This window comes from Cryptomeria japonica, chromosome 5 (assembly GCF_030272615.1).
Source record: "Cryptomeria japonica chromosome 5, Sugi_1.0, whole genome shotgun sequence".
In the NCBI taxonomy this organism is placed as follows: Eukaryota; Viridiplantae; Streptophyta; class Pinopsida; order Cupressales; family Cupressaceae; genus Cryptomeria; species Cryptomeria japonica.
Genome location: NC_081409.1, coordinates 840,388,722 through 840,404,251, shown reverse-complemented (window position 1 = coordinate 840,404,251; position 15,530 = coordinate 840,388,722).

The window sequence follows — 15,530 nt, the reverse complement described above, 5'->3', positions numbered from 1 at the left end:
ATTTTTTAATACCCCTCCATTTATGATCACACTTAAAAATAATAGATCTACATTTTCCAAGGACTCATCTACTATATCCTCAAGATAAATTTGGGGAATTTGAGAAACCATTCCCTCTAACTCTTTATATTTTGTCTTATTTTTCCTCGCTTATTCCTTTACATTAGAAATGGTGCATGTACATCCCATTTTGGCAGAAGGAGAAACACCTTAACCCAGGCCATAGCTTTCTCCTTGTGTTCATCTATTCTAAGCATTTCTTGTAGAGGACTTTTGACTATAATTTATGAAAGCAATTGAAACATGTCAACAGGTGCATATTCTAGAAATTCAAGGGACATACATGGTTTTTCTTCATGTTTATTCAACTTGCTGCCTTCAACATTTGTTTTTTGCTTCAAGTTTTGTTTAACAGGTGCAACAGGATTTTCAACCATTTTCGTCTTCACTTTGGGTGAAGCAACCTTGTCATTGGGCTTTGTAATTTCAACCTTCTTAGCCCATTCCTTTTTCTTAACCACATCCTTCTTCGGTTTATTTTCTTTCACCTCCTGATCTTTATTCTTCATTTCCTTAATGAATAAATCATAAGGCTTATCCCAGTCTTCACCAACTGTCCTATTTCTTAGTTGGTAATTACTTTTAACTTGAGTTGCCATAGCAGCTGTTATCCAGGAAATCTCCTAGTTTGAAGGTCTTCTTAGAGACACAATGTCTTCTCCTTGCTCAGCATTACATGCTTGGTCATCAACACATAATTCATTGTTAGAAAAAACTCACTGATGATACAATTTATTCCTTCGCCTTTGATAATCCACATCCAAGTCTTGAGATTCAATATCAGAGAAGTATTCTGCTTCACCCAAGTAAGAAGTGGTCATAAGACAATCTACATTGTCATCTTCAAAACTTTCTTCTTCTTCTTCTTGTATCTCATCCTTGGCAGAAATAAATTGTGCAACAACACAATACTCGGGCGAATGAGGTGATTGACAAGCAATACACCAAGGTGTATCTTCAACAACATTCACTGTATGTTTTTGCAATGGATTGGGAGTTTGCTGCTCCTGTTTACCTTTGCTGCTGCTAAACCAACTTTTCATCCTTCCAATTTGTGTTGTAAGGATGATCTTTTTACCATGAGGTCTATTAAATTTATTGAACTGCTACTTTTTTGGTGGAACACCCTTATCATTTTTTGCAACAGTCAATTTAAGATCCTTCAAGGTGCTGAGCACCTTGTCCCACTTGTCTTCTTCCTTTGGCTTTAACCCCAAAGGTTTTTCCATTTTATCTTTTGGAATTTTGGAGAACTTGGGATCTTCTCTTCTCCCAAGCTTGCTTGAAGCTCTCCTATTCCCTTCAACATTAATGGCAATCTTGAATGCATCTCTTTGGTTCTGAGGATCTTTATTTCTTAGGATATATGCCATTTTAGCATCAAATGCATTCACATACATGGTTAGATAGACATTATCATCCAACCTTAGAGCCTGGAATAACTTATGCATAGATTTTTGAAACCTTATGTTGAAATCAGTGACAACTTCATTTGGTGACTTCTTGATGTTGTTGAAAGCATTCAACATGAAACTTGCATTTGTTTTGTCACCATATTTCTCCTTGAAGCTGTTTTCAAACTCTTCCCAAGAGTTAATGCTTGAATTTGGTAACCCTCTGTACTAATCCCTGACATCTTTAGTTAAAGACTGTACAAAGAGTTTCATAACAATATCTTCATGCTCCACTTAATAGTTATTTAATTTATCTATGAAGGCTCTTAGATGTTCCTCACCCGTGACAACATTATTTCCTATGAACTTATTTATTTTGTCCCTCAACTCATTTGGGACTACATTAGGATACCTTGGTATCCCATTGAAAAACAATTTCCTATACCTCTCTAGGTGGATAGGTCTTCTTTGGAATTGCCCAGTAGCAGCTTGTGCTGCGACATTGTTAATTGCACCAGTTCCAGTCATTTTTGTTCTAGTACCAGTCCCAACAATAACTCCTGCCCTATGAGTAACCTGAACAATTTGAGTAGGAGTACTCGTATTGATATTTGGTACAGCTGTGGGAATCAAACCTAAAATGACCTGGGTATTAGATGGATTAGTGGTGAAGGAAGCATAATTTAAGGAAGACATTTTCAGGAAACCAATTTTCCTTTTTATTTCAGCTATCGAGGCTTTCATCTCAATTCTCTTTAACTCTTTTGTAAGAGTTTCACTTTCTATCCTAGCCCTTTCTAATTCATCATCTATTTGAGACAACCCATGGCTTGAATCCAGGGCACTGGGGACTTTTTGATCATTTATTTTGATAGTGAACACCTTTTGTTTTCCCTTGTCCTTGTCTAATTTGGGAATCTAAACATTTAACTGACTAGGACCTACTAGCTTTTGGCTATCAACAAGGCTCGTAGGATTTTATTTTACTACATGTTTAGATTTCTTGTCTAAAATTTCTCTTAGAATAGGACCCTCAACATTAGGCTTAATTCGCTCATGATTCAAAGACTTGAGTGTAGCCAATTGCCTCATTAAGATTTCCCTCTCCGTCACAAAATTCATAACTTCAGACTCCTCTTTTTCTTTTCTTTTTCTCAAGTCAATTTATTCTTGGAGTTCTTTCTTTAATGTGCTTATATCTCCAAAAACCTCTTTAGGATTTGGCAAAGTTATTTCAGATCCAAAAGTATCACCTAAATATATTAAGTTAGCATCTCCATGTTCTTGGGTTGATTCAAAATCATAAGGACGTTCTGTCCTAAGGCCAAGAGGAGGAGGTACACCAGTAATACTATCTTGATGATCTCTACTTCTACTTCGACCTCTTTTCTTTTCTGAATATTGTACCTGGGCAACCTCCTTATTTTGTTGTTGTACTTCTTCTTGTATAAGTGTGTTAAATAAAGAATCAAAAAATACCATGCTATCTGATTTAGAACTTTTAGAAGAAGTTGTATGTGTAGGTAGGAAAATGGAATGCATCAAAAGCAACTTTAGACTAGCTCAACCACAAAAACTAGATTGCAATGATAAATCCTAATTACAATCAATAAAGGCATGAAGATGAAATACTAAAATGAAATGCAAACCAAAGCATGTATCTCCTTCATTGTTCCTCCATTATCCTTCTTTCTCCTTCAAATTAGTGTGTTTGTGGATCTCACCTACAAGTGCAAAAGCATAGTATGAAAGCAAGATGGCTAGAAAAATGGCAGCATAAGGATACTAGAAGCGTGGTTTTCTCTCTCTCTGATTGAAGAAATTCATCCAATTTATAGACAAATTGGAGAGAGGACAAGATTAACATGAAGAGATTTGAATGGAAATTCAAATCATGAATGGCAAAATTATGACAAATTATGACAAAATTGACATGCAAGATTGATTGATTGACAAATTATGACAAAATTGACAAGATTAAAATGCCATTCCCATGAAATTAGGGGAAATATTAGAAAAATTAAAGAAAATAGGAGAAATAGAAATTAGGAATTAGGAGAAATTAGTAAATTGGAAAATTGAGGAAAAAGATGAAATAGGAATTAGGTGAATTAATTAATAGGTTTTCATCCATTAATTAATTCATGAAAAAAGACCTAGGACTAAATAAATAGATTTATTTAACCCACCAAGAAGAAGAAAAGGATTAAATGATCAAATCATAAAACCCTAGAAATAAGAGGACAAGGAATTAGGTCAAGACAACAAGAAATTAATGTCGATTCGATCATGATTCTGATTGGCAAAGGACCAATGTTGATAAATGATTGAGATTGGTTGACAAAAATCAATGACAAATTGACCAAGATTGACAAGGAGATCAAATTGATAGGCGCCAATTGATGAGGAACAATGACTAATTGATCCAAACTTACATGATTGAAAAGGACAATGATCGATGACAAATCGGTCACAAAATAACAAGATTGACCAGGACAAGGATCAACCAAAATCATGACTGAAGATTGTTATCGACAAGACCTAATTTGAAAGCGATACAAATGAGGAATGCAGAAGAAGGACTCGATGCTCGCAAATGATAAAGACCAAGTGCGCAACATAGAAGAAATGTTAATGCAACGCAAGAACCCTAAAATAAGGCAATGCATAAATGTTAAAGTATGACTCCACAAGCTTTGACCATTTTTAGACGTCTACAGTATGAACTTCAGAAACATGATGCAATGACGACTTACTTACGTTCTTGTGCTTGGGTTTCCATGATGAGGGAGCATTGTTTCTTTCTGTATTTATTCTAGTCCCAATCCTCGATGTAACTGTAGGAAGCTCTTCTAATCCTTCTTCAGCATGTAGCCATATATAACCTATGGTGTTCTTAGGTTTACTCATAATGATAGATTACTTCAAAGAGTTATTTGAAATCTTCAAAATACATGCACTGGCACAGAGATTTCAGATTGGCTACCCAAATTACTTCAAGATACCGAATAAAATAGTATTCGGTACTTCTTTGAAAGAAATTGATGAACCTTGTTCACAAATAAGAAAGTCCTTTTAATAAACACATAACACCTTATACAATCAAGAATATGAACTAGAAACACAAAACAAGGACTCAACCTTCAAATCACAGAAATGTGATAGCTTTTCAATGCAAATCTCCTAATAGGTGACACAACTAACTGAAACTATGCAATGCTACAACTTAATTGTTTACCAGAGATACTGAAAGCTCCCCAACAAAGTCACCATTTTTGTTAGTACCCCAGAATGGGGTTTACACTACGAGCAGGAAGAAACCAAGTTGACTCTTCATATTTTATCAGAGGAGAAGCTAACTCCAACTATTTGAAATCTCCAAGGACTTGGACCAACATATTACAACAATTATTGCTTATCCTTCTACACTTTGGGCTCTGCAAATTCCAGGAGGGTGACCCTTTGATGAACTTATAATCTTTGTGCCATACTTATACCTTCACCAAATTAAGCAGAAAATATCAGATACAAGCTCAACAATAGGGAGAATTCTCAAGGATCGCTAATCCTTTAGTGATCCTCAACCTAGATGGAGCCTGAGATGGACGAAACACATAATAGTACATATAAGTGTAGTGTTATAAAATTGTGACCCTAGCAATTTTTGATTGCATTAGGGTCCTCATGCAAGTGAAATAGAATCCTCTAGCCTGATTAGAGACTGAAGACTGCTCAACCCTCAAAATCAGCTTCTTTCTTGGCCTCCGCACCATCCCGTCCACACTCTGCCTTGGAGAAAGGAGTAGGACAGGGGTGTGGTGCCACTATCCCCCCTAGGACAAGGGCGTGACCCCATTTTCATCTCAAGATAGGGGTGTGGCGGTAAACTCCCACAATGTCAAATCAACTAACACGTATTTAAGGGGCATTTGTCCTCTCATTTGCATAAGTGGGATGAGCGGGAAGTTTACATGAGATCAAGAATTCAAGAACATTCAAGCATTTCTTTCCAACATTGAGCATTCTCAAGTCTCCCTTCAAGACTAGGTGTTGCATTCAAGTCAAGGATTCAACTATTGAAGAGGAGATTGATTGCAACATTCAATTCCACACAAGAATTTTTGTCAAATTTCTATCACAACCTCCCTTGAGATGATTTACAATCCAGTCTTTCATTTACAGCTACTTGCAAGCACTTTCTTTCATTACTTGGTTAATTCCAAAACTGGGGTTTGACCTAAAGGCAAACCCTCAATCCCAACCCATTTTCCTCTCTTTTCTGTGTGTAGGTTGCAGTTGCATAGTTGTACTTTCGGATTCGAGCTCCATTTACAGAGGCAGAAAAACCCTTTTTGTTTTGTTGATTTTTCGAAGGATCATGTACATTCCTGCCATGGTCCAGACAACTTTTCCTCAAATTCACAGGGTGAATTCGTCTCAACATATTACTGTTAGATCTAGGTGCACAACTTCCTCCCATATTCTGATCTCAAGTTATAATCAGTTCTTTGTCACTTTTGCACTACATAGTTCAATCAATTCCTTTCCATTTCAAATAAGTAAGAGGGAATCAACTTATTGTTGACTCTAAATTTTGTTCTTGGTGACGAACAACCTTATGAGAAATTCAATGTTGGGGAACCATATTGCGTGGGAAACACTGAATGACCTCCGGGATTGAGAAGCTGACTCTTCCTTAGATTTTGGAGGAAAGGGGAAGGAAACAAATACTTTTAAAAGTAACACTAAACTACTAGGGTGATACGCTAGACTATTAAGAGACAATGAACTCACAAAAATTAGAAAACATATAGCTTCTAGAAATCCATTCAACAATCTACAAGATTGAATCCAGAACATAATCAAAAGCCACAACCAGATTTACTCGAAAACATATGGAAATATTCATCATGCATTCATCAGATAACAAGTGCAAAAACATAGTTTAATCAGTGAAGTCTTGGATAAAATATTCCCAAAGTTACCAGAATTCTCAATAACAATAGCACAGAAAACACCATTAATAGTAGGCTGAAAGAGTTATCAAAAAGGCCACAGGCACAATCTGAATAGTATTCTTCTAGCAAGACCAAAATAGTTTTTAAGGCTGGAAACAAAAGAAAACTCCTATTTAGCAAACTGGACTGTTCTTTTTCTTTCTCTCTTCTGAAAATTCTTCCCCTTTTTTGGGCGGAAAAGAACACCGCATTTAAATAGGCCACACCCCCTAAAACAACTTCCCAAAATGCCAAAATGGCACAACTCCTTTTGAACCGAAAACATGGCGTGTCGCTACGGAGGCCGCACCCAGCAAAACAAACCCTGCAACTCGACCTTTCACCCGCAATGGACTGGAGGTTACCAAGAACTAAAAAGATTCTGCCAACTGTGAACAGACTGCAAAAAAAGGGCACAGCCGTAAGAAACTGCTCGCATACTGCGCTAACGAATGGGCCTGCCAAAAAGAATAGTCAGCAAGCATTGCCATTTGTCACTCCCGCGCTACTTCAAAAACTGGATGCCAAAGATGAACCGAAGGAGCAATGCCATGCCACCAAGTGTCCGACGCGCTCTGTCCTACTGGCAAAAAGGCGATTACAACCGGGGCCGCCGAAAGAACTTAAACTGAGGGAAAATAAAGTGAACATTTCCTGGTGACTAACAGGGGCGATTCTGCCTACGGAATAGAAGAACCTAAAATTACTGGTTTTGTAGACTAGACTTCATGCCACAATGAGATGGAAAAGATCAAAATCTTGTTGCAAAGGTAGCCACTCATCTTCAGAGAGCATAACTTGCGCTTCCAAATCTTGGAAATATTGGTCCAGGCTATTGAAATGTGGCGACTGATCAGCAAGTTTTTGCCATTTTTTGTTGATGAAAACTGACATTGTAATAAAACCCTAAAAAAGGCCGACTTTGTTTGTTGCCCTAAAAACGCATGTTATAAGCGGCTGGGATGCTTAAGGCATTGTAAGGTTGATGTACTATTTTTGTTGGATAATAAGAAAGATTGGACGGCTGTGTATGGTGGACGTAACCCATTCTGGGTGAACCACGTTAAATCTTTGTGTTATCTGTGTCCTGTTTTATTTCTTTATCTTTTGTATTTAAATCTGCATATAATTGTTAGTTCATATTTGCTTCGGATCTGCTTGAAACCCTAACACAGGCAAATTACTTCATTCAAGGGTAGAGGTACAAGCTCTTCTTGGACCTAGTTTAGGAGGGCGGAGAGCTGGGCTAGGGGGTGCAAAAGATTTTCCACCTCATTTACTGAAATAGGACTTCCCAGCCGTGATAAGAAAACTCTATCCTACTGCACATTCTCAATCTACTGCAATACTTGCTTAATCTGTAGCACAAAACCATCCGCAGGAAAAGGAGAAGGTAAGCCTAGAGAAACAAATCTCTTGACACATTGCTTAATGTCTGGTACTAAAAATTGCAAAGGCGCCAGAGCAGCTAAAACCTGCATAATTATCCTGTGGCGGTTTATGAAGACATTAGTCTTTTTGATTAATTGTCCGTGCTTTGCAATCCCTTTCTCCCTAAGCTCTTCCTCTTGAGCGGAATAAAGTAACTGAATAAGATTCTGGGCTATTGGAAACTTCAGACCGATGATGAGCATAGAATTATTAATAAGGTGCCCTACCTCGACATAGAGGGATTGTGCATCACTGAGAAATCTTAACACTGGCTGCAAGGATGGGCAGTATTGCTTTACTTTTTCCCAATGGGAAACATACAGCTTTGTCAGCATGGTAGAGAAGTCTAGAGCAAGCGGCTGCGGGGGTGGGAGACTCAGCAATCAAGATATCTCATTATCTTTCCCAATCGTCTTCTGCTGGAGCTGCTGGATTTTGCTTTGTTCAATAGCCACTTGATTTTCTATGGCTAAGATTCTTGCTTCCCCAGTCTTGACGGCTTGCTGCAACTGCAATGTATGACTCTGCTCCTGCTATAGAAGAGTTTCCAATTCTAACACGCGTTTGCCAGATTGTTCAAGGCTAGTTTCTCTTGCTTTCAATTTGGCCTCGAAATTCATTTTCTCCTCCGACTGGGATACCTGGGTCTCACTTAGCTGACGGGCATAACCTTCTTTGAGAAGGATCTCTTCACGCAATTGCATCTGAACCTGGGCAACATCCTTAGAAGCAGATTTTAATCATTGTATCTTAGAGTCTTTATCTTGCAATTCCTTCAGGGTTACATTTCTTGTTGCTTCTTGACCTATTAGCTGAGAACCTACGCTGTTAAGAGCCGACTGCAACTTTCCTTTCTCTGAATTAGCTTGAGTTAGCGGGTTCTGTAGGCGATTGATCTCTGATACCCGAGACTTATCTTCCTTCCTTTCCTGGGAAAGGGAATCACGGAGGGTAACATTTTTTTCTTGGAGCTTTTCTAAATGACGACTCTTTTTGATAAAGTCCGTGGACACTACTTTGGAAGTTTCTTCCATCATTCTGACCTTGTTGGATGCCATGGCTCTTTGAAGACTAACGCCCATTACCTGTAGCTCATAATCATCGGGCCTCATTTGAGATTCTGGCTTGTTGACCTTGGGGACTAGATTTGCAAAGTAAAGGCAATCCCTTTGCTCGCTGAAATGGGTCTGCAGGCGAGGGTGAGCGCAACAAGCACCTTCCTTCTCCTTCTACTTATTATCTTTATTCAAACCGACAGTTCTATCATAAACAACCTGCTACTAGAAACTATCTGGATGATCGATGGCTTGACCTGCGAAAACTGCACCAAGAAGGACAACGAAAGGGAAATGCGAAAAAGGGGCAACAAAAGAATATTGGGCCGGATGAGTCACTGCCAGTGGGGAGAATAATGGGACAAAAGGGGAGCCTACTAATAGGAAGGAATTGGCGGACGCCGCAGCCATACTGTGGGGGGAAGACTCTTTGAAACCTAGCCTATGTGACACAGGGACTATTTCTAATGCAAGTGATTGAAAAGTTGTAGATATGGGGATCGCGCCTGGGAAGGGAACGGAAGAATGCGTGGGAATTTATTGGGGAGTAACCATCATACTCGCCAGGGAAAAAGTAAGAGTAGTAGGGACTAAGGTTTGCATTATGAATGCGAGGGTAGGTGTAAGAACATCCAAAGAATGGGAAGAGGGGAAAAAGGGGCGTACTTGATCGGTCGAGGGATGCGACAATTGGAGATCTGTAGAGGTTGTCGTTGATGTATTAGGCACAAACCCTTCCTACCCACTGAGATATGGCTTCTTCTTCGGGGGGCTTTCAGGAGACTACTTCTCGGACCGTTTCTTACTACCACAAAACCCAGCTACACCATCTTTGAAGTTAGGGTTTCCTCAACTACCTTTCTTCTTACTAGGGTAATTGGGCCAATGGCCTTGTTATCCTCTATAATGGAGGTATCGTGCTTCCCAGCGCCAATTGCTTACTCGACTCTTGCTAGTTGCCTTGCCATTTCTAGAGCTAGGATTCGGTCAGTCACATAAGTAGGAGGTAGCCGGAAAGGTTCCTCAGAAAAACCATGCACACAGATGAAAGAGAAATCCAGGCCTACAAACCAGTCGCGGCGTTCATTCTACATCCAGTTGATTTGAACCTGAGAGAAATGGGCTAGAGGTTCATTTGGAATGACTCCAAAATCTTTGAGCACGGGAGCCAAGAACAAATTTGAAAACTGGCTTGGAGAAGAAGGGGACTCCGACACTGAGGAGGAAGATACTGAAGCTAGCCTCTGAAAAGAGTGGTAGAATATGACTTGCACTTGAAACTGCAAGATGCAAACCAGAGAGAGGCCGAGGGCCCACACATGTTGTAACAATATATGAGAAAGAATTAATATAATGATTTTACTTTTCTCTTTATCTAGTCTTTCTTTCCTTTTGCTTGCTGAGCTGGAAATAATTAAAATAAATACAAACCACACATATGAACATAGTATACACTATTTACATGGAAAAGGGGAAGGGACCCTTAATGATAAGGCTTAAGATGAAAACCATTAATCGGGATGGAGAGGGAGTCTCCATTCATGTCCTCTAACTCAAAAGCGTTGAAACCCTTACATCCTATGATGCGGAAAGGACCCTCCTAGAGGGAGTCAAACTTGGTGTGCTGACCTGGCTTCACTATCCTCTCGTTGTATTTCAAAACAAGGTCTCCTAGGGCGAATGTCACATCAGAGCTCTTTTTACTATTGAACCACCTTTTTACGACTTCTTGCCTACCTTGGAGAGTTGTGAAGGTGGCCTCCCTTGCTTCCTCTAACTCCATAATCTCTTCTATCCTTACAACCATTGGGCTATTTTCGGCGATATCCATAGATTTTAGCAACTGTAACGCCAGAATTTCTAGTGATAGAGGAAAAAATGCATCTTTCCCGTATACTAGCTTGTACGGGGAGGTTTTGAGGATCCACTTGGGTGTTATGCGGTCAGCCCATAAGGCACTCCTTAGGTGATGGTGCCACTCCCTCTTATATTCCGCGCCTATCCTCTTGATAAGTCGGATCAGATTCTTGTTAGTAGATTCTGCTAGATCATTCCCTTGGGGGTAGTAGTTAGAGGAGGTTTTGAGATAAATACCTCTGCTAAGGGTGAACTGTGTGATTCACGAGCCCGTGAAGGCATGCACGTTATCTGATATAACAGTTTCTGGGGGACTGTACCGATAAGTCAGTTCTTCTAGGAAAGCCAGCACTTCGTTTTCAGATGAATTCTGTAGGGGAATGACTTCACACCATCTAGTGAAATAGTCAGTGGTGGTTAGGATCCATTTATGTCCAGTTGAACTTGGAGGATTGATCATCCTGACAAAATCAAGGCCCCATTGAGCAAAGGGCTCTTCCATTGACACAGGCCTGAGTGGCATGGCCGCTTTCTTACCCCTCCCCGTATAATATTGGCATTCTTTACATCCTCTTTCTAGAGCGTGTACATCTTTGAACATGGACGGCCAAAAGTATCCTGCTTGAGTGATTTTGATCGTGGTTGTAGGTATGAAGAAATGGCCTCCTGAGGGGCCATAGTGAAATTCTTGGAGAATTTTATTAGCTTGGCCTCGGTCCACATATCGGAGTAGAACTCTGTCAAAATTTCTTTTGAAAAGAATTTCATTTATGAGGCGAATACTACTATTTTGGAGTCGATAGAATCTTCTTTTGGCTGGGGGAAGATTTTCGGGAAAGGTCCCCATCTTCATGAAATTTTTTCTTTTGTCAATCCAACTTTCGCTGGGGTTGTTGCGCATAAAAATAACCATTTCTTCAGAGATGGCTTCAAAACCACGGGGTTCACTGTCCTGCACTATATACTCACATAAACATCTCCCACGGACCAGCTTTGTGGGCTTGATGTCAACATCATATTCTAGGATCTTGGTGATTAAATTCGCTCTTTTTTCTGTGATGTCGCCCTCCATGATATACTCTCTCACTATGGGATGAGCTACATACACTGTGGTCTTGTTGTAGGTAATGAAATGTCTGAATTTCTTCATTCCTTTTACGGTAGCTAAGGCTTTCTTTTCTACAAAGTTATAGCAGAGCTCATAATCTTTTAGAATTTTTGAGTGGAAAGCTATAGGGTGCTCTCCTCCCTTTTGGGTATCCTTTTGAGTTAGCACCATGGCTATGCTATGCTGACCGGAATAAACATACATTATAAAATCCATCGACATGTCTAGATTAGATAACACTAGAGCTGAACAGATGGTGTGCTTTATTTGGTCGAAGGCATTTTTAGCTTCAGTAGTCCATTTAAAATGTATCTTTCTTAAGCATGAGGGTGATAGGTCTTATTATCCCAGCAAAGTCGGAGATGAAATGACTGACAAAATTGACCTTTCCTAAGAAGGATTGCACTCCCTTTTTGTTGACTAGAAGGGGGAGCTCTTTAATAGCCCTGACTTGGTCAAGGTCGATGGAAACACCTTCTTTAGAAACTATATGCCCCAGCAACTTCCCTTGAGGAACCCCAAAGATACATTTTTTTGGGTTCAAGGAGATCCCAAATTCGAGACATTTTTGCAGAACTAACTCAAGATGATCAAAATGATCCTCCCGGTGTTTCGAAAACATGGTTAGGTCATCTAAATATATCAAGATAATCTTATTTATTAGCTCTTTGAAATCCAAATCCATGGCCCTTTGGAAAGTGGCCCCAATGTTTGACAAGTTGAAAGGCATCTTTTGATATGCAAACGTTCCCCCACTTGGTGGTGAAAGTTGTCTTGTGTTGATCCTCCGTTTTGACACTTACCTGATTATATCCTGAGAAACCATCGAGCATAGAGAACATTTCTGATCTAGCAGCTGTGCTTAATAATTGCTCCATCGATGAAAAGGGGTAGTGATCTTTGAGTGATGCTTGGTTCAGGTCCCGGAAGTCCACACAGAGTCAAAAATCCCCATTCTTTTTCCTTACAGGGACCAAATTTGACACCCATGTACTGTGCTTTATAGGGTAGATAATCCTCGACTCGATTAGTTTCTTCAACTCCTGAGCCATGAGGGATTCAATCTTTGGATTAACAGGTCTTTGCTTTTGTTGGACTGGCTTAGCTTCATTTGTGAGCTCAATGGTGTGCTGGATGATGCTAGGATTGTAACCTTTTAAATCATCATAGGACCAAGCCATGACACCTTCATACTTATCACAGTATCGAGCCAATTTCTCCCTATCTTTGGAAGAAATACCTTTTCCCACTTTGAGGATTCTTCCGCTTCCGACTGTCAATTCAGCGTAATCTCCTTTCTCTGCTATGAGCTTTTGCTTATCCTTCTTAACATCTTCATGATCAAACAAGTTCTCTAAGGTGATCAAACCATTAGGGAGCTTGTTGGATTTTAACTGAATAATCTAGTTTCCATAAGCTTCTTTAATCTTGGGTTGCAAGTGATCAGAAAACTCTCCCGAGCTTTGAATAAATAGAGCAATCTACTCATCACTTTCAAAAACCTGCCAATATGTATCATTATCAGGAACAACCGGATGGACCACCATGCTGACGACTGGGTGGTCGGCTAAGAAGTCTACAGCTGGGTCAAAATGAGCTCCTATGGTCACCATGTGATCTGCTTTAGTATTTTGTGTCCAGAGGATTCTTGTGATATTGAAAGCATCAAAACTTTCTATTAAATCCTAGACTTTGGAGCGGTAGGACCTCATACGAACGTGCTTGGCACTGGATACCCCTTGAACTTGGTGTACTACCAATTTGGAATCACTGAAGACTTTAAGCTTCTTGATGCCCATTTTTTCTACCATGTTCAGACTTTGAATCAGCCCTTCGTACTCTGCTTCATTATTCGAACATGCAAATTACAGTCGGAAAGACCTCTGTATTTGATCGCCCGCAGAAGGGGTGAGACAAACTCCCACTCCGGAGCCCATTTTGCATTTGGCGCCATCGAAGTGTAGAGTCCATAGTGTCAAAGACAGCTGGTCTTTGGAGAGCGGATCCTTGGTGAGCTTCGGGATCAGTTGACCCTCTTCAAAAATGCAATAAGTTCCTAGGCCGGTGGCATGGTAATTAGAGAAGGGGTCAGAGTCTATGAACTCATTCAGGAAGGCTTCTTGTTCAGGTGGGATTTCTCCAGTTACTTCTTCATCTTCTAAAAGTTCTACCACCTTTCGCTCATCATGGGTTATAGAGGTGTGGGTAGACTCGAAATTGATCAAGGCTTGGTCAGCTATATGCTCAACATGAAGGGGTTCTGAAAGGATCTTCATCTTAGTACCATGTCGGGTACAAAGAATCAGATGGGACCAATCCAGGGACATATATCCTCCTATTTTAGCAGTGAAGTCTCAGGACAGACAGAGCCCAAAGATAGGAGGGATATCGATGACCACTACTTCTTGGGATACTGTTATACTTGGACAAGAAAATAAAGTCAAAGGGAGGCTTCTGATGAGACCTACCATATGGACTTTATTCCCATTGAGCTGCATTACCCCCTTGTTTAAAGGGACATACTTAATGTTTAAAACTTCAGCAGTTTGCTTGGGCATGACCGTGGTGCTAGCACCAGAATCTATCATGGAGTTATGTAAAAGTTTATTTCCCACTATGAGGGTAAGGTAAAAAGGATTTATCTTAGGTTTATCTTCTTCTTGTGTAGTGGAGGGTGAGCCTTCATTTGTCAAAGTAGTAGGGGGATGTGCCTTGCTGACTACTGGATGGAGATCCATTCCATTCGTCTGAGAGAGTGGTGGAGCTACCATGCCTGTATCTTTCTGATCATGGGACAAAGCCTCCCTTAGCTTTCTTTTCTATTTTGGGATACTCAGGAGGTCCTAGAGGGAGACATGAGCTGGAGCTTTCTTCAACTGTTCTACTACATCCAACACTGGGGGAGTGAAAACCTTAGGCTCTTTCGGTTTGTAAGGGATGAACTCCTTCCTGGGATAGGCGGAACTGATGACCGGTGGTTTCGGGGGCCTATTCACGTGTACTAATCTCATATTGTTGGCGTCCTCCCTGGTCAAACACCTTTTAGAGCAAAGGTTGTAGTCTGAATGCACCATAGGGGCTCCATCTTTCAAAGTTCCTCCATCAATAGTTAGTATTGTATCGTCATCCTCCATCCATGAAAAAAGCGCGTGATCAGGGGCGATTTCCGCTTCTTGTTGTAATGACATTCCTTGCATCTGAGTAACAAAAGCTGCATTATCCATGCCCGGGGATGTATACGTGGATTCATCCGGTATTATACCTGAGTTCCTTTGTTTCGTGACCTTTTGTTGCAAATTCCCTCTTGGGCAATTCCTCGGGGCATGAGCATTGTTGCATGGAAAACACTAAGAATTGGTATCATCCGCCAAATTTTTCTGACCTATAGTCAATTCTCTACCACTGCTTGGGGGAATGGCCTGTAATGGGTTAGGGACGGGGACTATTTGGCCATTTGGCGGGAGATTTTTCTCAGCCCAAAAATTAGGGTGTTGATAGGGAGGTCAGTTTCCTCAAAAGTTTTGCTGAAAGGGAGGCTTGGTAGGAGAGACCTGGGCCCTTTTTAAGTTGACAATTTCATTAGAGAAGGATCTTAAGAGATTCTTCATATCGTTGACCTCAACAACCA